This window comes from Pseudophryne corroboree, chromosome 1 (assembly GCF_028390025.1).
Source record: "Pseudophryne corroboree isolate aPseCor3 chromosome 1, aPseCor3.hap2, whole genome shotgun sequence".
Lineage (NCBI taxonomy): Eukaryota > Metazoa > Chordata > Amphibia > Anura > Myobatrachidae > Pseudophryne > Pseudophryne corroboree.
Window position 1 is genome coordinate 566,381,872 of NC_086444.1, and position 24,207 is coordinate 566,406,078.

The following is a 24,207-nucleotide window of genomic DNA, read 5'->3' on the forward strand; positions in this document are numbered from 1 at the left end:
GTTGGTTAATAGCCTGGCATCTGCATTTTGTACAAGCTATAAGCGGTGCAATTGTTTTGCTGGGAGACCAAGGTAGAGGGCATTGCAGTAGTCTAATCGAGATGATACAGATGCATGACTGACTTTTTGGCAGATCTTCAGAGGGAATTAAGTACTTAATTCTGGTTATGGTCCGAAGATGAAAGAATGAGGATTTGATTGTGGCTGATATCTGATGTGTAAGTGTCAAGCCACCATCCAGGACGCCAAGATTCCAACATGATCAGTGGTTTGTAATTCTGAATACCCAAATGTAAGTCCAGGATCAATAGGATTTAGCGACAATCGGAATGCCGGCCATCAGTTTACCAACAACTGCATCCCGATTGTCAGTATACCGGCAGCGGGGCGATCGTGCATCAGTTTCCTGACTGCCAGGATCCCGTCTACCAGCAACTTGACTGCATACTGTAAGTCCAGTTGGTTGGCTATGCTGCAGTCTTGTCCTTAGATGTTGCGGTCCTATCATAAGGGATAATAGGGATAATCCCTATTTTAAGGGATAATTGAAACAGGCAGGGAACCACAGAGTAATTTACCTGGAGTGTAGCAGCTGGCAAAGCAAGAGTTAATTGCACGCAGACTAGCCGTGGCAATGGTAACTGCAGACAGACTTGGCAAGGTTTGATGACTCAAGACTGCTGGACTGGATGTGCACTGGTTACAAGACAGGACAATGGTTAATTGTAGTAACAAAGTGAAAGGAAAGATTGTCTCTTAGTTGGCGCACAATAGAAAAAAGATGAATAATATATAAAATATAACTTTTAATATTAATCAATTAAAATGTGATGTGGAAAAATATAGGAAAAATTGTACAATAAACAAAAATATTTTTGTTTATTGTACAATTTTTCAAATTTACATATGTAAATTGGGGAAATCATAACCTATAAACCAATGAAAAGCTAATCCACCAGTGACTAGTGCAGAAGACATTCATTCTTCCCTTCCCCCTATCTATTACCAATGGTTAATTGTAGCAATAAGGTGTTAGCTACGGGTGAACATGGCCAGGCAATCGTTAACTGCTGGAGACAATCAGGAGCTGGGTTTGTACTGGAATCTGAAGCAGAGTCCTAACAGAATGAATCTAACTGCAGGGAGACTTGCTGGATAAACTGTGTGACTAGGCCGCAGTGTGCAATAACAGAAAGGGTATAACCACAGTGGCCAAGCTATGACTTGAGTATAGGTTCACTACTGGAAATACTGTAGTTAGCCACAGACTTGCAACTACAGGCACGGCTGGAGTGAATGTACAGTACTTTGCTGTTGGCACCCATGGACATACAGGCTCGATGAACACAGAACCAGAACTGGCAAGGTATATTCACGAAGACTTGGCAGGAGACTGGACACGGATCAGGACCGGAGAAAGGATAGCTGGTACAGGGTAGAATCCAACAGAGCACGGGTGTAGGACTGGCAGGGACAATACACTGAGGACTGAGGCAAGATACTATGATGCAGAAACACAATGGCAGAGCACCAAGACACAGGAACAGACGTGGACACTAGGAACTGTACAAGGTACAGTGACCGCGTGACGAGCTCACTAGAGTCAGGGGGAGGCAATTAAGTTGTCATGTGCTGGGATCCCGGCGGTCAGGATACCATTGCCAGAATCCCGACACCCAGTGAAATACCTGCGGTCGGAATCCCGACCGACGCCCAGAATCCCCACACGGGTGGTAGTCCACGCCACCACCCGAGGGGGAATGTAAGGTCACCACCGGGCCAAAGTGTGGTGAGCGCAGCAAGCCTGCAAGTGGACACACTGCGCTTACCGCCCGAATTCTGGCTGTCGGGATTCCGGTATTGGCAGGACAGCTGGGATATCTTGCTGAATCGGAACTAGTGAATATTACCAGCAGACAGGTACTGACAAGAATCCCTAATGAAAGGGAGACAAACCAATCACAGGAGTCATCACGCTGGAGACAGGTAACGATTTATTCCAAACCGTGTATTGCTGCACATAGCAGCCAGCATCCTAGTCAGTAGGAAACAGCTGAAATACAGTCAGGAAAGAGCCGCAGAAGTGTCACTAGGTAATGGGTAAGAGCCAATCAGACAGTGACCCGCAACGGCTGCACATGACAGGTTTGAACTGCAGAAGGAATATTTGGAACACAAATTTCCCAGCAAGGTTTACCACGCGTGTAAAGCTCCGGGTTTACTGCACAGAGCTATGCTTGACATTCATAGGTGTGCAATTTCCTTAAAACTTAAAAAAAAAAGTAAGTACTTTGGGACATATTTATTAATGACTCCAAGAACCAATAATTATTACTGCTATCTGCAGCAATGAGAAATTAAGATTTGCAAGTATGTATTAAAATACATCAGCACGTAAATTTCTGCAGTCCAGATGGCTGTCAGGACATGCTTTGGGGGCTTAATATCCAGGTAAATTGTTCTGCTGGTTGTCACCATTACATTATGCAGATCATGACTCTGTACCTGTCATGTGTGATATGAAGCCTCGCACATACACAATCACATGGATTCACTGATCTCTGTCTCCCACAATGTCAGCATGGTCATCTCTTGGGGATCTGGTAAGGATCCTGGCGATTGGAAAAAACTGCCACTGCTCGGAATACCGTCGCTGGGATCCCAACATGGATCGAAATGCCGGCACCGGGACCCAAATGCCGGAATTCCATATGAGAGGCTGCTGGCACTGCACAGAGGTAAGGTGTGTGTGTGTGTGTGTGTGTGTGTGTGTGTGGGGGGGGTTAGGTTTAGCCTGTGGGTGGAGGGTTAGGGGTAGGCTGTGGTTGGGTTGCGGGGAGTGCTGGCTTTAGGTTGCGAAAAGGGAGGGTTAGGCACCACCGGAGAGGGTAAGGGTTAGGCTGCACGTGGAGGGAGGGTTAGGTTTAGGCTGCCGGGAGGGGGGGTTGGGATAAGGCACCACCGGGGAGTACTAGGCATAGGCTTTGTGTGTGTGTGTAAGGGGGGGAAGGGAGGGGGGTTAGGTGTTGGGATCCTGAGCGTCAGGATGCTGCCATCGGCATTTCGGGTGGCCGGCATCCCAAGCGCCGGAATCCCAACATCATCCCATTTCTTAAATTGTCTGCAGTGGACATTGCAATGATTTCATTTATAGTTATAGTTCTAGGATGTTCTATCCATGTCTATTTAAAAAGTTAGAACTTCAAAGATAAGCAGGGGATAAAGACTAAAGGGTCTATTTACTAAGCATTAGAGAGAGATAAAGTGGAGAGAGATTAAGTACCAGACAATCAGCATGTTACAGGCTGTGTTTGAAAAAAGACAGAATATGATTGGTTGGTACTTTATCTACAGTATCTATACTTTGCTCTCCAAGGCTTAATAAAAAGACCCATATATACCATAAGGGAATACGGTCGTTAGGTTGACACCACTTAGGTCAACAGTCATTAGGTCGACCACTATAGGTCGACATGCATTAGGTCGACAGGTTCACTAGGCCGACATGGTCATTAGGTCGACATGGTCATTAGGTCGACATGTACTAGGCGGACAGGTCAAAAGGTCGACATCAGTTTTGTTTTGTTTTTATACATTTTTTGACTTTTTCATACTTTACGATCTATGTGAACTATAATTGGGAACGGTAACCTGTGCCGAGCGCAGCAGTAGCAGAGCGAGGCACCTTGCCCAAAGCATGGGATGCCAAGCGATCCATGCAAGGGGACACGGTGCACTAACTGGGGTTCCCCGTCACTTTACGGAGAAAACAAAACCAAAAAAAGTCGACCTAGCACATGTCCACCTAATGACCATGTCAACCTAATGACCCTGTCGACCTAATTCATGTCAACCAATAGTAGTTGACCTAATGAGTGTCGACCTAAGTTGTGTCGACCCAACGACCCATACCCCCATAAGGTGATCTGTGGTACACTTTAAAAAGAGTAAATTAGTCCAAACTGGACAATACAGGAAACAACTTTTATATTCAGTGAAACTGATAACAATTATATTAAGGTTTAGATACAATGGATAAGATCTACAAATTACAATTTTACACTAATATGATTCATTTGCATGTGCTTAAGAATCTGGTTCCTTCTATAAGTGGGAAATCATGCAATGTCAGTGAAGGTAAATTGGATTTATCTACAAGGACTGCTCTGTAACAACAGCTTGCTATAACTTTTCCACTGTCAGCATATAACAGCACAAATGGTAAAGATCAATTTAGAAATATTTTACTTGGACTAGAGACATAGACATAGAACAAGCTAAGAAAAGCTATAATAATTAGGCAAGTGGAGAACAATACAATAAGGAAAACATTTCAAGTCCTCCATCTGCCGTATGAATAAAAAGATCCTACAGATATGCTGGCGCATTTGCAGTGACCTGGTTACTATTAAACTAAACCCACCGTTTCTGTTCCTAATAATGTACAAACAGCTGCAGATGAATTATCCCTCAGATAACTGCTAATATTTGTTTCAGACCTATTTCTGTTGCGTTAGCCAGAACAAACCCTCCCCCGTATACAAAAATCTTTTTAAGTATTTTAAGACATAATTTGGCAGGATGACGTTCAATTTTTACAATTTTCTACCATACACGCCCTGTGCTTCACCCTGTCCTAGAGTTAATGTAGGATTTCCTATAGGAAACAAAGACGTTCATGGATACTGACCTTTAGTACGCTCACACTAAAACATCTGTATACAGGGATTTCCCATTTGGTTAAATCCCCATCTTTATTAGCAATCTTGTGCCATGTTGCCTTTTTTATTGGAACAGCTACTTTTTTCTTACTTGTGCGTTCCAAACACTGAGTAAGCTCTTAGCCCCCACCCCGCTGTAAACGTTGGAGATCCTGCTTGCAGCAATAAAACAGAGGTATCCAAGTACTGCAGGTTTCCTTCCCAAATTGTACTGGGTTTGCTAAATCATTTTAGAGCATACCGTACATTGCTGTAGATCAGCACAAAGTGGTGGCCTTTGCACACTATATAAAAATGAGATAAATGGGTTTAATGTCTGCCTTATGACTTTCTGCTCATGCGTTCAGTCTGTAAGAATCATGCTCTCTTCTGCAAGACTGAGTTGCTTGCTGGTGGTAAAGCGGTGACCAGGGGGGACAGAAAGACAATGTTGAAGCAAAAAACACGTAATGTGCATAAACACTGTGTGATTTTAGTCAATATCGATAATTTTCCCCTTTCTGAGTGATATTGACAAAAATATTGCAGTGTGTATGCTGCAAATGACGGCCAATGCTCGTTCCCAGGGGTCGTTAATGACCCCCTCTGTCGTCCGTGCATGTAGCTCAATTTTGTCTATGTCGGCCAAAACTGCATGGGCCGGCAGCGGGGTGACGTCACTGACCAAAATCGTTTGCGGTATCACGCACTATGTTGGGCGTCCCGGGAGGGAAGGAAACACACTGTGCGATATCGCTCATGGAGCATATCACGGCTCCTGCAAACAGTCTATTTACAGAAACTATATATAAAATAAATAAAATCTATATGCTTTTCTCTACAATAATTGAGTCTGGGAGACACATCTGAGTAAAATTCAAATTTTACTAGAGAGTCTTCCCATAAGTGTGTTAGTTTTACAATAAATGGATGTGTAAACTGATAAATTTCAGTGGAAGTGTGATACTTGTCAGTTTGAAGGATTTCAGAGTTGCTAGGTATCACAGCACTCATCACAAATACCCAAGGTATATTTGTTCGTAAGGATGCCCTAGAGTTGCCTCATAGCGGATGGGAAAGCAGACAATTGGAATCTGCATGCGCACATATTTCCAGTAGGGAGAAAAGCTAATTTGACACTGAGAATATGGATGTGTTAATGAAATATTCTATTTTGATCAATACAGTGCTATAATCCTGAACAGATCCATCAATACGGGAATAGGAATGAAATAAATTTGATCAGTAAATTTGCAGCACTGTATTTAGAAATGTATTTTGCTCTGCGGTAAGTTTGGGGTGTAAAAAGAGAGCAGTTTGGGTAAACTTATATCATAGGCGGAATTATCAACTTAAGGCTAAACTTTTCCAAAGTGACATGTAAATTCTATAGCCAAATATGCAGTGAGCAGAGGGTAGATGCTAGAACTAAGTGGGCTAAAGGACCTCTGACGTCAGGGGGAGGTGCTAGGCCAACGGGATAGTGCTTTCGCTACCCACGCCACCTACTCCCTTTAGTAACCCGCTGGCGAGCAAAGCGAGCCACCGAGCCCAAAGAGTAGTGAGCAAAGCGAGCCCGCAAGGGTACATTTCGGGTACCCTGTTCGGGTCTTGCTGCTCCCCCCGGTGACGTCATGGGTTCTTTCCTCAACTTGGTTTTAGCCATAACCATGAGCAGAGCTGCATTAGCACTTCATGAGGTTCTAGGCAAGATACTGGTTTGCAACCAAACCCTCTGATTGATCTATATATAAACAACATTTGACAGCGCAAGAAATGTGAATCTAAGTAGGGTGTTAATTGGGGGCATATTCATCATGTTAATAATTGGGGGGCGGGCGGCAGCTGATCAAAAAATCAGCTGTCGCCACAGATCTTTAAAAGTAGCAGTGAAAAAAATTGTCAGTGCTAGTACAGTACTAGTGCACCTCCATGAACTAGGGTTGACACAGGAGCACAAAGCCCCCCCCGGTGTCCGGCGGAAGAAGATGGACAGGGGTGGAGGGATCCAGAAGGATCCCTCTTTGCATGCCAGAACTGCTTCCAATAGGTGAGCAGTGAGGGTACGGGACCATCCACCATCTGCAGATGGCGAATGCTTCCTTAGTAAAGCTCTGAAAATATTGTATTTTCAAAGCTTGAAGAATGAGGTCCCCATACAAATGTTTGGGGACACCAGACCTGATCGGGAGTGAAAGGTAAGGAGGAGAGATCTGTGATATCTCTTGCGTTACCTTTATGAAGCTGAAGCTTCAGGCCTGTTTTGACTGCACAGATTGGAGGGTTTTTGAAACTCCTGCTACCGACCTGGACGACCTAGCTGATGTAGTGACATCCTACATAAGCTTCTGCGAGGACACGTGTGTTTCAACAAAAACAGTTTGCACCTTCAATAACAACAAGCCTTGGTTCAACTCCCAGCTCATGAAGCTTCATCGGGTCAAGGAGGAGGCATACAGCAGCGGGGACAGGGCCCTGTACAATCAGGTCAGGAACTCCCTGACACGCGAAATCAGGCTGGCTAAAAAATTATTCTCCAACATGCTGACTAACAACCTTTCAGGCAATGACGCAGCGTCAGTTTGGAGATGTATGCAAGCCATAACCAGCTACAAGAAAACCCGAAAACCCACTGTCATGCACCAGGAACTGGCGGACGAGCTGAACAACTTTTACTGCAGATTTGAGAAGGAAGCCCCCTGTCCCAATCCTACCTCTGTACCGGGCGAAGCTGACCACCCACTCCCCTATCCTGGTCTCCACTCCCAGGCACTGCGGGTGGATCAGAAAGAAGTAATGTTCAGAAGGGTCAAACCTAGGAGAGCCACAGGCTCGGACGGAGTATCGCCATCTGCCCTAAAGAACTGTGCTGTTCAGCTCGACCCCATCTTTTCCAAGATCTTCAACACCTCATTGGAGATGTGCAAGGTTCCCTCCTGCTTTAAATGTTCAACAATCGTCCCGGTTCCAAAGAGCGCAGCTGTAAAAGACCTAACTGACTACAGGCCGATCACACTAACATCTGTGGCAATGAAAGTGTTTGAACGGCTGGTGCTGAACCACCTGAGCGAAGCGAGTAACACCCACCAAGACCCCTTGCAGTTCGCATACCGAGCGAACAGGAGTGTTGAGTACATAGTTAACTTGGGGCTGCAATACATCCTACAGCACCTAGACCGACCGGGCTCTTATGCGAGGGTCCTATTTGTCGACTTCAGTTCGGCATTCAACACAATCGTCCCCAGTATCCTGCAAACCAAAGTCCTCTCCTTAGAGTGAAGATTCTGCAAAACAAGGTGAATGTAGATACTATGCTGAGTGCGCATTAATTAGAGCAGCTTGGTGACGTAGCGAGGTGACCTAGAGGTAACTGCCTACAAATACCTCCAAACCAGCAAGTGGGATAAACATGCAAAGAAAAATATGGCACCAATACATACAACCTAGCGCATCAGATGAAGATCATAGAGCCACTGTAGTCAGTAGTCCTCATATATGAAATTCCAAAACAAAAAAACAAGGAAAGTGCATATAGTGAAGCACAGTTTCACAATGTACATGAAAGTTTTTCTAGTTAAAAACATTTATTGTACACATATAAAAACATCGATCCACACACGATTAGAAATGTTATAGCAACATAAAGGATAACACAAAGTGCAATGTGTCTAGCAGCAAATGGGATATCCACACGGGGAGTCCTTATATAGGCTTTATATACCTGACCATTGGAGGGAGATCCTGGACTTCTTATCAAACGGAAGTTGCTGCAGTTGCTGTGGACTTATATACCTTATATGCCTTCTCTCCTTCTAAATCTGGTAATTGTCCATTTGGACTCCCCGTGTGGATATCCCATTTGCTGCTAGACACATTGCACTTTGTGTTATCCTTTCTGCTGCTATCACACTTATAATCGTGTGTAGATCAATGTTTTTATATGTGTACAATAAATGTTTTTAACTAGAAAAACTTTCATGTACATTGTGAAACTGTGCTTCACTATATGCACTTTCCTTGTTTTTTGTTTTGGAATTTCATATATGAGGACTACTGACTACAGTGGCTCTATGATCTTCATCTGATGCGCTAGGTCGTATGTATTGGTGCCATATTTCTCAGACGTCCTAGTGGATGCTGGGAACTCCGTAAGGACCATGGGGAATAGCGGGCTCCGCAGGACCGCAGGAGACTGGGCACTCTAAAAGAAAGATTAGATACTATCTGGTGTGCACTGGCTCCTCCCTCTATGCCCCTCCTCCAGACCTCAGTTAGAATCTGTGCCCGGCCCGAGCTGGTTGCACACTAGGGGCTCTCCTGAGCTCCTAGTAAAGAAAGTATTTGTTAGGTTTTTTATTTTCAGTGAGATCTGCTGGCAACAGACTCACTGCTACGAGGGACTTAGGGGAGAGAAGCGAACCTACCTGCTTGCAGCCAGCTTGGGCTTCTTAGGCTACTGGACACCATTAGCTCCAGAGGGATTGAACACAGGCCCAGCCTCGGTCGTCTGGTCCCGGAGCCGCGCCGCCGTCCCCCTTACAGAGCCAGAAGCAAGAAGAACGTCCTGGAAATCGGCGCCTGAAGACTTCGGTCTTCATTAAGGTAGCGCACAGCACTGCAGCTGTGCGCCATTGCTCCTTATGCACACCACATACTCCGGTCACTGATGGGTGCAGGGCGCTGGGGGGGGGGCGCCCTGGGCTGCAATTAGAGTACCTTAACTTTGGCAAACAACACATAATATAGCCTAATAAGCTATATATGTGTAAAAATCCGCTGCCATAATACAATTATAAGAGCGGGAGAAGTCCGCCGAAAAAGGGGCGGGGCTATCTCCCTCAGCACACTGGCGCCATTTTCTCTTCACAGTGCAGCTGGAAGACAGCTCCCTAGGCTCTCCCCTGCAGTTTCCAGGCTCAAAGGGTTAAAAAGAGAGGGGGGGGGCACTAAATTTAGGCGCAAACTGTATATAAAAAGCAGCTATAGGGAAAAATCACTTTCTATTAGTGTAAATCCCTGATTAAATAGCGCTGTGGTGTGTGCTGGCATACTCTCTCTCTGTCTCCCCAAAGGACTTTGTGGGGTCCTGTCCTCAGTCAGAGCATTCCCTGTGTGTGTGCGGTGTGTCGGTACGGCTGTGTCGACTTGTTTGATGAGGAGGCTTATGTGGAGGCGGAGCAGGTGCCGATAAATGTGATGTCACCCCCTGCGGGGCCGACACCAGAGTGGGTGGATATGTGGAAGGTATTAACCGACAGTGTCAACTCCTTACATAAAAGGCTGGATGACGTAACAGCCATGGGACAGCCGGCTTCTCAGCCCGCGCCTGCCCAGGCGTCTCAAAGGCCATCAGGGGCTCAAAAACGTCCGCTACCTCAGATGGCAGACACAGATGTCGACACGGAGTCTGACTCCAGTGTCGACGAGGTTGAGACATATACACAATCCACTAGGGGCATCCGTTGCATGATTTCGGCAATGAAAAATGTGTTACACATTTCTGACATTAACCCAAGTACCACTAAAAAGGGGTTTTATGTTTGGGGAGAAAAAGCAGCCAGTATTTTGTTCCCCCATCAGATGAATTGAATGAAGTGTGTGAAGAAGCGTGGGATTCCCCCGATAAGAAACTGGTAATTTCTAAAAAGTTACTGATGGCGTACCCTTTCCCGCCAGAGGATAGGTCACATAGGGAGATATCCCCTAGGGTGGATAAGGCGCTCACACGTTTGTCAAAAAAGGTGGCACTGCCGTCTCAGGATACGGCCACCTTGAAGGAGCCTGCTGATAGAAAGCAGGAGGAAATCCTGAAGTCTGTATATACACAGGTACTATACTGAGACCTGCAATTGCCTCAGCATGGAGGTGTAGTGCTGCTGCAGCGTGGTCTGATACCCTGTCAGATAATAGTGTTACCCTCGACAGGGATACTATTTTGCTAACCATAGAGCATATTAAAGACGTCGTCTTATATATGAGGGATGCACAGAGGGATATTTGCCGGCTGGCATCCAGAATTAATGCAATGTCCATTTCTGCCAGGAGGGTATTATGGACCCGGCAGTGGACAGGTGATGCTGATTCTAAAAGGCACATGGAGATTCTGCCTTATAAGGGTGAGGAATTGTTTGGGGATGGTCTCTCGGACCTCGTATCCACAGCAACAGCTGGGAAGTAAAAATTTTTACCTCAGGTTCCCTCACAGCCTAAGAGAGCACCGTATTATCAGGTACAGTCCTTTCGGCCTCAGAAAAGCAAGCGGGTCAAAGGCGCTTCCTTTCTGCCAGAGGCAAGGGAAGAAGGAAAAAGGCTGCACCAGACAGCCAGTTCCCAGGATCAAAAATCTTCCCCCGCTTCCTCTAAGTCCACCGCATGACGCTGGGGCTCCACAGGCTGAGCCAGGTGCGGTGGGGGCGCGTCTCCGGAACTTCAGCGACCAGTGGGCTCGCTCACAGATGGATCCCTGGGTTCTGCAAGTAGTATCACAGGGATACAAGCTGGAGTTCGAGGCGACTCCCCCTCGCCGTTACCTCAAATCAGCCTTGCCTGCTGCCCTCAGAGAAAGGGAGGTAGTACTGGCGGCAATTCACAAGCTGTATCTTCAGCAGGTGATAATCAAGGTACCCCTCATTCAACAGGGACGGGGTTACTATTCCACAATGTTGTGGTACCGAAACCAGACGGTTCGGTGAGACCCATTCTAAATTTAAAATCCTTGAACATTTATATAAAAAAGTTCAAGTTCAAAGTACCTCAAGGGTGTGGTACAGGACTGTCATTACCAATTCCAGACGTTGCCGTCTGGTCTGTCCACGGCACCGTGGGTATTTACCAAGGTAATGGCCGAAATGATGATGCTCCTCCGAAAGAAGGGAGTCATGATTATTCCATACTTGGACGATCTCCTTATAAAGGCGAGGTCCAAAGAGCAGTTGCTAGTCGGCGTGGCACTATCTCAGGAAGTGCTGCATCAGCACGGCTGGATTCTGAATATCCCAAAGTCGCAGCTGATTTCTGCGACGCGTCTGCTGTTCTTGGGCATGATTCTGGACACAGAACAGAAGAAGATATTTCTCCCGGAGGAGAAGGCCCAGGAATTATCATCTCTGGTCAGGGTCCTCCTGAAACCAAAGCAGGTGTTGGTGCATCACTGCACGCGAGTCCTGGGAAAGATGGTAGCTTCTTACGAAGCAAGTCCCTTCGGCAGGTTACATGCAAGGATCTTCCAGTGGGATCTGTTGGACAAGTGGTCCGGATCGCATCTCCAGATGCATCGGTTAATCACCCTGTCCCCGAGGGCCAGGGTGTCTCTGCTGTGGTGGCTGCAGAGTGCTCATCTGCTCGAAGGCCGCAGATTCGGCATACAGGACTGGGTCCTGGTGACCACGGATGCAAGCCTCCGAGGTTGGGGGGCAGTCACCCAGGGAAGAAACTTCCAAGGACAATGGTCAAGTCAGGAAACTTCCCTACACATAAATATTCTGGAACTAAGGGACATTTACAACGCCCTGAGTCAAGCAGAACCCCTGCTTCAAAACCAACCGGTTCTGATTCAGTCAGACAACATCACAGCGGTCGCCCATGTAAACCGCCAGGGCGGCACAAGAAGCAGGGTGGCAATGGCAGAAGCCACAAGGATTCTTTGATGGCGGAGAATCACGTGATAGCACTGTCAGCAGTGTTCATTCCGGGAGTGGACAACTGGGAAGCAGACTTCCTCAGCAGGCACGACCTCCACCCGGGAGAGTGGGGACTTCATCCAGAGGTCTTCACGCTGATTGTGAACCGTTGGGAACGGCCACAGGTGGACATGATGGCGTCCCCCCTCAACAAAAAGCTAAAAAGATATTGCGCCTGGTCAAGGGACCCTCAGGCGATAGCTGTGGACGCTCTAGTGACACCGTGGGTGTACCAGTCGGTTTATGTGTTCCCTCCTCTTCCTCTCATACCCAAGGTACTGAGAATAATAAGAAGGAGAGGAGTAAGAACTATACTCATTGTTCCGGATTGGCCAAGAAGAGCTTGGTACCCAGAACTTCAAGAAATGATCTCAGAGGACCCTTGGCCTCTGCCGCTCAGACAGGACCTGCTACTGCAAGGGCCCTGTCTGTTCCAAGACATACCGCGGCTGCGTTTGACGGCATGGCGGTTGAACACCGGATCCTAAAGGAAAAGGGCATTCCGGAGGAAGTAATTCCTACGCTGATTAAAGCTAGGAAGGATGTGACCGCAAAACATTATCACCGCATATGGCGGAAATATGTTGCTTGGTGTGAGGCCTGGAAGGCCCCAACGGAGGAATTTCAGCTGGGTCGATTTCTGCACTTCCTACAGTCAGGGGTGACTATGGGCCTCAACTTGGGTTCCATTAAGGTCCAGATTTTGGCTCTGTCGATTTTCTTCCAAAACGAACTGGCTTCACTTCCTGAAGTTCAGACTTTTGTTAAGGGAGTGCTGCATATTCAGCCCCCTTTTGTGCCTCCAGTGGCACCTTGGGATCTCAACATGGTGTTGGATTTCCTAAAGTCGCATTGGTTGAGCCACTTAAAACCGTGGAGCAAGAATATCTCACGCGGAAAGTGGTCATGCTGTTGGCCTTGGCTTCGGCCAGGCGCGTATCAGAATTGGCGGCTTTGTCATGTAAAAGCCCTTATCTGATTTTTCATATGGATAGGGCGGAATTGAGGACTCGTTCCCAATTTCTTCGTAAGGTGGTATCAGCGTTTCATTTGAACCAACCTATTGTGGTGCCTGCGGCTACTCGGGACTTGGAGGATTCCAAGTTGCTGGACGTAGTCAGGGCCCTGAAAATCTATGTTTCCAGGATGGCTAGAGTCAGGAAAACTGACTCGCTATTTATCCTGTATGCACCCAACAAGCTGGGTGCTCCTGCTTCAAAGCAGACTATTGCTCGCTGGATCTATAGCACGATTCAACTTGCACTTTCTGCGGCTGGACTGCCGCATCCTAAATCAGTAAAAGCCCATTCCACGAGGAAGGTGGGCTCTTCTTGGGCGGCTGCCCGAGGGGTCTCGGCTTTACAGTTTGCCGAGCTGCTACTTGGTCGGGTTCAAACACATTTGCAAAATTCTACAAGTTTGATACCCTGGCTGAGGAGGACCTTGAGTTTGCTCATTCGGTGCTGCAGAGTCATCCGCACTCTCCCGCCCGTTTGGGAGCTTTGGTATAATCCCCATGGTCCTTACGGAGTTCCCAGCATCCACTAGGACGTCAGAGAAAATAAGAATTTACTCACCGGTAATTCTATTTCTCGTAGTCCGTAGTGGATGCTGGGCGCCCATCCCAAGTGCGGATTGTCTGCAATACTTGTATATAGTTATTGCCTAACTAAAGGGTTATTGTTATGAGCCATCTTTTCGTGAGGCTCAGTTGTTATTCATACTGTTAACTGGGTATAGTATCACGAGTTGTACGGTGTGATTGGTGTGGCTGGTATGAGTCTTACCCGGTATTCCAAATCCTTTCCTTATTGTGTCAGCTCTTCCGGGCACAGTTTCCCTAACTGAGGTCTGCAGGAGGGGCATAGAGGGAGGAGCCAGTGCACACCAGATAGTACCTAATCTTTCGTTTAGAGTGCCCAGTCTCCTGCGGTCCTGCGGAGCCCGCTATTCCCCATGGTCCTTACGGAGTTCCCAGCATCCACTACGGACTATGAGAAATAGAATTACTGGTGAGTAAATTCTTATTTTTTCTCTCCTTAGAGGTCCCAGAATCAACATGCTTCTGGATCGTCGACTTCCTGACAGCAAGGAAACAGGTGGTGAAATCACGTCTAGTGGGCACACGATCAGCACGGGGGCCCCTCAAGGATGTGTCCTCTCCCCCCTGCTCTTCTCTCTATATACCAATGACTGCACCTCAGCCGAGCAATCAGTAAAAATTATAAAATTCACAGAAAACACCACCATCATCGGTTTAATCAAGGACGTAGACAAATCTGCATACAGACGCGAAGTGGAATGGCTAACGCAGTGGTGCAGCAGGAACAATCTTGACCTAAATTCCCTCAATGCCATTCAACAACTTGGAATAGCCGACAACTCCTTCAAATTCCTAGGGTCAAAAATTTCCCGAGACCTCAATTGGGGACCCAACATAAGCACTGTCGTAAAGAAGGCCCAGCAACGGATGTTCTCTCTGAGGCAACTCAGGAAATTCAACATCCCGCAGAAGCTGCTGCTCATCTTCTATACAGCGATCATAGAATCGGTCCTATATTCCTCCATCACCATCTGGTATGGAGCTGCCAATGAGAGTGACAGACGGAGGCTGCAAAGGGTGGTGAGGACAGCTGAAAAGATTGTTGGGGCTGACCTCCCTACCGTCCAGGAATTATACCAGTCAAGGGTCAGGAAGAGAGCGGAGAAAATCATGGCAGATATGCAGCACCCGGGTCACAAACTGTTTGAACTGCTTCCATCAGGCAGACGCTACAGGTCCATTCCCGCAAAGTCGACCAGATCCATTTAAAGCTTCTTCCAACTAGCTGTCCACTAGCTGAACAATATATAAAAAGTCTAACATGTATAATATGTCTAATATGTCGAGTCTATCGTACAGCTGCAGTGTGCAGTATGAACTCATACGTGTAATGTTTGTAATGTATGCTACGTTTTCCCCCCTTCTTATGCTATGTATTCCTCTTTCATGTTGCTGCTTGGCGATGCACTGCACCGCAAAAAATTCCTAGTGTGGTACGTGAGTACACCTGGCCAATAAAGCTGATTCTGATTCTGATGAATGGCATCAAAACTTAATTTTCACTAAAGTAGGTGAAAATATTAGTGATGATGAATATGCACCATAGACTGAAAGCTAATTTTAGTTATGCATTTTCTGTATACAATCGAAATATGAATCATCTATCTGACTTGAAATATGTATCAGTTGAGTTTTTACATATCAATTCACATAAATAGTTTGAGGGCCTAGGCACATTACAGGATGGTAAGCAGAAGCAGTTCTAGTGCTCAAAGGCAAAGACTTTGCAAACCAAATATAACTCTACCATGGGTTGCTGTGAAAATCAGGTAGCTCCTATCAGTGATAAGCGAGGTGTTTCAAAAAGATAAACTGTTCAGGAAAAGATGTTCGGTTAATTATTTTTGTTTTCTGATATCCCTGACTTTACATCACATTTCAGTTTAGCCAGACATTGGTCTTGCCTGGTAATCAGTGCCATCTTAATGTATACGCACACTGGGCAGCTGCCCAGGGACAAACTATTTTTGGGGCCTTCAGGCAGGGGTGGGCTGGGCCAGGGGAAATCTACAACCCGATCTGTTACCTCCGGAGCTTCTTGGAAGACAGGGAGAGGATGCTGCTTGGCTGCTATGAATGTGAAAACACACAATCAAGAGCAGCAAGGCAGCATTCTCTTCCTGCCTCCCAGCCTGCAGCCAGACAGTGAATGGCTGTCAGCATGCTGACTGGTGGATGGCTGGAGCTATTCTCCAATCTGGTATGGAAGCATGTGGAGAAACAGAGGGGGACCGCAGTGGGGCCCACATACCACACACCCTGCATCCATCATTTAATTATACTTACCACTCCATGGGCTTGGCGCTGGCCACAGAGCTGCAAATATCACTGGGAAAATGGCCAATGCAGACATTTTCCAGTGATTTGTGCAAGTGGAATAGAGATGTCCCCGGGAACGTGGCGCGGGTGTCATGTTCCTGAAAACCTGCGCATGTGCAGTAGACTCTGACACCAAACCAGAGACTACTGCACCGCTGGAGAGGAGGGGGCCCTATTGGAGCATGCAAACAGGCCCCCTCCTCTCTAAAAGCACCTCTAGGCCTCAGTACAATGCTTTACCAGGGACTGCAATGCTGTTAAGATGGCACTGCTGGTAATATCTGTGTGGCACCCAAATATCAGCCACTGGGTCTAGTAAGGTCAGAACACAACCACAGTACAATACCTGTCACCTTCTAAATTCAACATGTCTGATAATGATACTAATGATTTTTGTATGCTCATCATTGGGCAGCTTTGTAATTTTGAGGCTAAGCTCCTGATACTGTCAGCTATGTGAAGTGTGTGTGACCAGCTTTACGCATGCAGTGAGCCACATTAAAGCTCGGGTTGTTCAATGTATGGATCAAACGGATTGATTTCAAGAAAGGATATATCTTAAGATGTTTTATTTATGCGTCCAGTTTTAGAACCGAAACAATGTACTAAGCCTTGGAGAGTGGTAAAGTGGAGAGAGATAAACTACTATGCAGACACACCTGAAACCAGACATTGAATTACTACAAAGAATGTAAAAGAGCTCATGCTCCTGCTTCAGCATAACACATGAAAACAATGTAAGAACAACAAGTGTCTGTGGTGATATTATGTTGGAGACTTACACATACACAGTAAATTGGTCGATGGTAGCGTGCATCAGGGGATTAGAATGCAATGGTGAAATATATACAGTCAGGAGCATAAGGAACTCTTCAACCAAGCTCTTATAGAAAGTACATGTGGGTGTGGATGGTCCTGGCATTTCATAAAAATCTTATCAAAATCCACTGCGAGACTCCAAGTAATAAGTATCCAATGATATACAAAGAAAGAAAAAACATATGGAGTACAGTATTTGTGGAATAAAAAATGATAGGTGTGTCAAGTCAAACTCACCCCTTGCTGGAAATACACTTTGGGCAATCTTATACTGTTTTCCAAAAGTGTATTGTGTATACCACAAAGTGCAGAAGGAATTTCAGTGATCCTTGTACTGTATTGTAGTTCTCCAGTAACCCAAAAGAGGTTTAGTAAGAGGCTACCTAAAGAGGTGTAGGTAAGATGCCTCCCAACTGTCCCACTTTGGACGGGAAAGTTCTGCTTTTTGGGGACTGTCCTGCCATGCCAACAGGGCCGGATTAAGGGAGGGGCGACAAGAGCGGTCGTCCCAGGGCCCCCACATACAGCTGACGAAAAGCAGAATATTCCTCCTCCAGCCGCCAATGAGGTCGTACGTGTCCAGCAAGTGAAGATAGCAGGAGACGGCAGAAAGGGGTGCTCCAGCGCTCTGGTCTTAGCGTCGTCTGCTGCTCCGTGTCCGTGTGGTCCCCGCCTCACCCGCGGATCAGGAGTTCACAGTGTCCGGACACCGCTGGAAAGATCTGGCTGCCCTCCCTTCTCCTCTGGCCCGTGGATCATGTAACTGGGCTGCAGCCCACCCTCACTCTCTGCTGCATCCACCCAGTCCCCCTCCTCCCTGTGCGGCAGCTGACCCATTTGCAGCACCAGAGCTGTGTACTCCTGCTGTGGGGTGTGTGTGTGTGTGTGTGTGGGGGGGGGGGGGGGGTGTTGTGTGCCGTGCTTCTGCTGTGGGAGAAGGGGCAGAGGGTGCTGTGTGCCACTGCTTTGTGTGTAATTAGTGGGGGCCCCCACAACTTTGTCGCCCTTGGGCCCCCATAAGCCTTAATCCAGCCCTGCATGCCAACCACCATCCCACCTGTGGGCCACAGTGTAAATTGTACAAAAAATAATAAGATAAATAAATGAGAAAAAGAAAACAGATTATGAAGAGTAAGGGAATACCACAAAGTAATGGGAGTTCCTATAGCTTACGGCTACGCATTTTACATGAAAACTGTCCACCTCCATATCTCAGCAACTGCCATCTGTAGGGGTAATAGCAATAGTTGATGATAAGGACCCCAGTGGCAATGCTACAGAACCTAAAGTCTGAAAAATACAAATGTCATGCAACAAAAGCAGCGGGACAAGAAAAACAAGTCAGCCTTAAGTGTTAAAGACACTTACTTTTGACAGTGAAAACAGAATTAATTTTTGTCGCAACCTTGCTTAAACACCTGAGATTCACTTGTAATTCAGTGCATTATGGGGCCAAATAAACTGTTCTCTGTGCTGAGCCCAAAAGTCTTAAAGAACCTTGAAAGTGTCCTGCTCAATGCAAAAAGAGAGAACGGTTTTAAGAATCCATTCCAAATCTTTCCTGATAATCCATATGTTTAGGATGCAGAAGCCAGCAAAAATAACTATCCACAGTTGAACAGTTTCACTATCTACAATAGGAAGTGCTGTGCACTGCACCCAGGGCCACCTCATCCTAATCAGTATATAATGCACTACGTATTATGTGTGCAACCCCTTGGCTGGCTGTGGCCACAGCTGGGCCTACAGACAAGCCTGGCCCCATTTAATATGTATGCACCCCACCCACCCCGCTCTAGCCGACTGCACACTGATTGCACTCGCCAAGAGAAATTAGCCTTCCTTTTGTAATTCAGCTGAAGTTAACAGGAAGTGTTTCTTTAAATAGATGTAAACCAGGTTTAAATGGGAGATAAAGTAAATAAGCTTATTTCTGTGATTCTTTTATGTTGCATGTTTTATTAAATTATACTTATACCATGCAGTAAATGTAGTATTTTAAAAGTAGCTAAAAGCTGATGTTATGCAACAAACTAATTACTTACTTCCTGTACCTTCACTTCGCTTTCACAAATCTCATTGCGGGTTTATGCAGTGCTCAAGTTTGCAAGCAATGAGTGTGACCTTTATAAATCTTTGACTATCATGCTTCAAAGTGTTTGAGTACTAATTAACATAACCTCATGAAAGGATGTACTTGAACCATTTAATTCCCAGAAGAAATCTTTGTGTGGATGTCTAAGCATCCTGTGTAATTACCATGTTGGGATTATGTTGGCTTTTGAGTTGTCACATGTGACCACGATCTGATGAACCCATCCACAGATTAATAGACGACCCCGAGACCTTTTGTTACTCAAGCGTGCAATACTTTTTAAACTGGACAGAAACTGGTTAATTTATCACATTTGTTCAAATGACATCTCTTGTGAATCAGTGTCAAGATGAATGGGGTTCCATTTCTAAAAAAGTTATCAGCATGATGTTTTCCAGTCAGCAGTTGAAAGCTTTGTTTTCTAACTGGGTGGGAAAATATTTAAATGAAAAAATACAATCATGATAAAACTACAAATACACACAGAAAGATACCAGGTCCGGCAAATATCCAAAATGAAAAATATTACTATTTATAAAATAATTTACATCTTAAGATACATTCATTATTTTATTACCAGTTATTTATATAGCGCACACATATTCTGCAGTGCTTTACAGAGAATATTTGGCCATTCACATCAGTCCCTGCCCCAGTGGAGCTTACAATCTATATTTTGTATTTAATCCTTAATCTTTACAATTTTTTCATCTACTTCTTATATTTACTACTTCCTATCAAGAAGTTCATCAATTATTATCTATTTATCATATTTGATATTTATTCATTTATATTTATTTTCATCCTTTATTATATATACTTTTTATTATTTATAATTATCTCATATTTGTTAATTTTCTTCTATTTTTATTTATTTTAATCTGTTAAAAATCGGCAATAGGAATCAATTTTCCTTAATTCCTCTGCTTAATCAGTGAAATCCTCAGACTATATCACATATGGAAACTAATGATTCAATTACTCTCCTATTGGACGGTCTAACTGTCATTCATAAATTTAGCTAAGCTGTGATTGGGTCACTATCATTTAAATCCCCATGAAGGGGTATACCACTTAGGCAGATGGTGATCAAGCCCGTCGTAGGGTGAAACCTACGTCCTGTTCTTGAGCGTCACATGACGCTATTTCCTTAATCCCGAGATACGTCACTGGGCCCGGACCTCGGCACTGACGGAGACGCCAGCCGCAGCAGCTGCATATGGGGACACCTTATCCCCACTAGGTATTTCAGTGCACTCTCATCACCTGCTTGGCGGTTCCTGTTAACTCTGCGCTGACTACGGTTAACAGGGTTGCAGGGTGCAGCAGCGGGTGACAGACGAACCACTTCTTTCTTTCTTCAGCCCGTCACCGTCGGACCGGCTCTCTCACCTCTCATTCACTGTGTACTTGCATACACATGGGAAGGCAGCAGAAGTTGGCCAGACATATGGTACGGGCTTCTTTACTATCTACAGCAGGAGATTGTTCAGAAATTTTACTATGTTAAAGAAAATGATTATTACTCTCCCCATCATGTACTTTGGAGCTTTATCTCTTTAGAAATTTATCCTTGTCAACCTATACCTGCATCTTGCAATTACTCACAGAAAGACTCAAATCATCGTTATTTCCTTTTGTTGAAACCAAACATTGTTATATCTTTAATCTAGAATAAACAGTCATAATTTGTGGAGTACCTAAACTCCTTATGTTGACTGTATGACCATATTTCATGATCTTATTTACAGGGAGACCGTCATCATTCAGTTGTTTTTCTTCTGTTTTCTGAAAAATCATTAACTGATATTTCCAATTAATTAGTCATTTATAGATAAAGCCTGTTGCTTTGATCCGCAAGGGCTGTTCATATGCCTTTTTTTCCCATCAGTGATAACAATTAACTATATCTCTAGTGGATGCATGCTTTATTTATTTACAGGTACTTGGGAACATCTCCTTGTCACAAAACTATCTATAATGTTTGTGGTATATATTTTATTACAATAGGAGTGACATGTATAACTATTATGTGACTGTGCGAGATACTGTTTGATATTTTCTTAATGAATTGCAAGCTGTTGGCTGGATGTCCCGCAAGGAATTTTTGACGTGCCGTTGGGTCAGAATATGATTATTTCTCTGACCACTGTTTTTCAAAATTGAATTGTTTTAAGAGAAATTGCTTTAATTCTTTGATTGTTTTTCTCATAAGACATTATATTCTCACCCATGGGCGACCCACACTGTGTGGTCTGATTAGTTAGGACAAAGAACTCTTAACTTTGAGCATATTTAATGTGTTCTTGAACCTAATTATTTTATATACACTTAAAAATCATGTTTGGAAAAGGTTAAACACCATATCCATTTTACTTTTTGACTAAATAAAAGTTATGTTTTAAATTCAATAGTTGATTAAGAGTGCCCCCACAAAGAGGTTACTTCTTGGTTCCCTGATCTCTTTCAAGGAACAACTTTCTCTTGTGATTTATTTGTTTTGACCTTGGGGAGCACCACCAGCAGGACAATTTGTTTTTTGGAATATTTTTCTCAAATATTCTCCATATTGCTGGTTTGTTATAATTATCATTACTTTTCAAATAGGTAGTGCAGGACACCTCCCCTCTTCCCAATCTATATTTCCTACCACATGCACAAGCACACACTTAAACACTGGGGTTAATTTTTGTTGGGACCCAATTAACCTACCAGTATATTTTTGGATTGTGGGAGGAAACCGGAGTACCCGGAGGAAACCCATGCAAGTAAAGGGAGAATATACAAACTCTATGCAATTGAAACACGTTAGGCAGCAATTTTGCAGCTCAAGTTTACAATTAACCAGCTAAAATTTCAAACTGCACTAAATGAGGCCCATACTGTACAATGTTTACTTAACCAAGTTCTACAGGGGACTTACTCTGCACACAAATGGCAGGACACTATATTAAAGCAGTTAGTTTACATCTCAGCATCAGTGGTGTAGCTATAAATAATACAGTTTTCATGACTTGTGCAAAAATGTCGAACTAGTGAAAGTGTTACATGGTAAATGTATTTCAACACTGTAATACCAGAACCCGGAAATCCTTTAGAGTCACTATACTTTTGCAAAAGCAACAGGCACACATTAAAATGAAATTATGTGGAGTGCCAATGATTGCTATGAAGTTAGTAGCATGAAAACCTAAACTACAATGTATAAAGTGCATTATTTTTGTGTGTCATTTATTAGGCGCTGGACAGCAGAGAAGCTTCTCTCTGTAAATACCTCAAACCTGTGCACTTTTTCCCTTATATAATAAAATCATTTAAAAAATAATTCATTCATTATCTGTTTAAAGTTTAAAGGTGATTGTTAATCTCTCAAACCCGTGACATTTCCGCTTAGCTCCCCATACAGTACATAGCATGTGAAGGAGTAATATGAAGAGACTTCTAATAGAGGAGTATTATGAAGAGACTCTAAGTAGCATGTTCATTGCATATAAAATAAGAGATGACAGTATATCATTCAAAAGCCTACAAGCCACAACTAACTGCCATGACAGATTGTTCACATGGCTCACACCATGTCCATCCAAATGTAACTGATTCCTCTGAAGTTACCCGTAAGGCAACCTAGCAAAGTCCATAGCTCCACAAATAATCAGGGTGGCGCAGAGACTAACAATAGGGCTAGAAATTCATTTCTATGTGTAGTGCAGAGATTTTCAATCTTTTACAACTCGCGGCACACTGAACAAGATGTAAATATTGTCAAGGCACATTCAAATATAATAGTGATGCATGGTGCAGTTGTGTGTCCTAAGATGTCATGTCGCAGCTTCTCCATTGGTAACGCCTGATCCACATCTGAAAAAGCCAGAAGAGACCAACACTGCCCGGGCCCAAAATTAGAACTGGCTCTGCAACCACTAAACCCACCAGTATTGCTTGTTCCAGGGCCTCAGAAGTGGCAAAACACTGAAGGGCCTCGCTGTGCTTCTATGGCGGCACACCTGAAGACTGCTCAGGGCACGGCACAGTGGTTGAAAAACACTGCTGTAGTGTATGGTCTAGTTATTGGGCATGTGATAATCTCAATAGCTGGGCAATAAGTACAATGTGACCATAATTACAGTTTCCCACAGCTGTCTGCAGCTCTAATAGACATAATGGGGGAGATTCAAATGTTTGAAAAGTCAGTTGGGAGTCTGTTTTTTCCTATCTAATAGACAGGAAAAAACAGACACCCAACCGACTTTTCAAACATTTGAATCTCCCCCAATGTCAGCACTTACGTTTTTACTTTCTCAGAGAAGCAAGGAGAGGAGATGCACCTGTCACTTTGGGAGTTGGGATGGGCTTGTCATGTCATTAGGCCCCAGCAAAATGCTGTTAGTCAGAGGTCCATAAGGGGGCTGGGCTAAAAAGGTACAATTTGCATCATTTAGTCACGCACCTCGCTACGGACCCACAATCTCCCCATCCTGCCCACTTCACTAGGAAGTAGGAGGGATGCAGGAAATCTTGACTCCCGCACCTTCGGGTTGAGTAGGTAAGTATGATACAGCAACTGGATTGTAACTATTGGCCTTGGTGTGAATGTGTTTGTGACCCTTTAATAGGTAAATTCGAATTTAAGCTCAATTGAGACAGTAACAGCTGAAATACAATTCTGAGATCATATAGTGCGGTGTAAGATGATAGGTGGGCATTATATAAATAATAATAATAATAACAACTATTCATCCTGATTACTTTTAATTTGTATCTATTCAGAAAATCATGTTTTATCCCCAAAAGTTGTTAGGTGCATATGAGTTGATCACTATTTTATTATTATTATTATTATTATTATTGTTGTTGTTACAGGTATTAGTATTTTTGTTCCCTATGCAATGTGGCCACTGTTTTATGAAACCCACCTATCAAGTCTTTCAAAAACTTCAGCTATCACAGTGAATAGAGAGCATGGGACGTAAACCATGAGACCCTGAGGAAGTA

The 24,207-nt window shown here is 44.5% G+C and overlaps 1 protein-coding gene across 3 annotated transcripts in view; it reads right to left on the reverse strand.

Annotated features, from left to right (window-relative positions):
* ADAMTSL1 (ADAMTS like 1) overlaps window positions 1-24,207 on the reverse strand; it is a 453,675-nt gene that overhangs the window by 356,360 nt on the left and 73,108 nt on the right. The gene's annotated exons all lie outside the window — the stretch shown is intronic.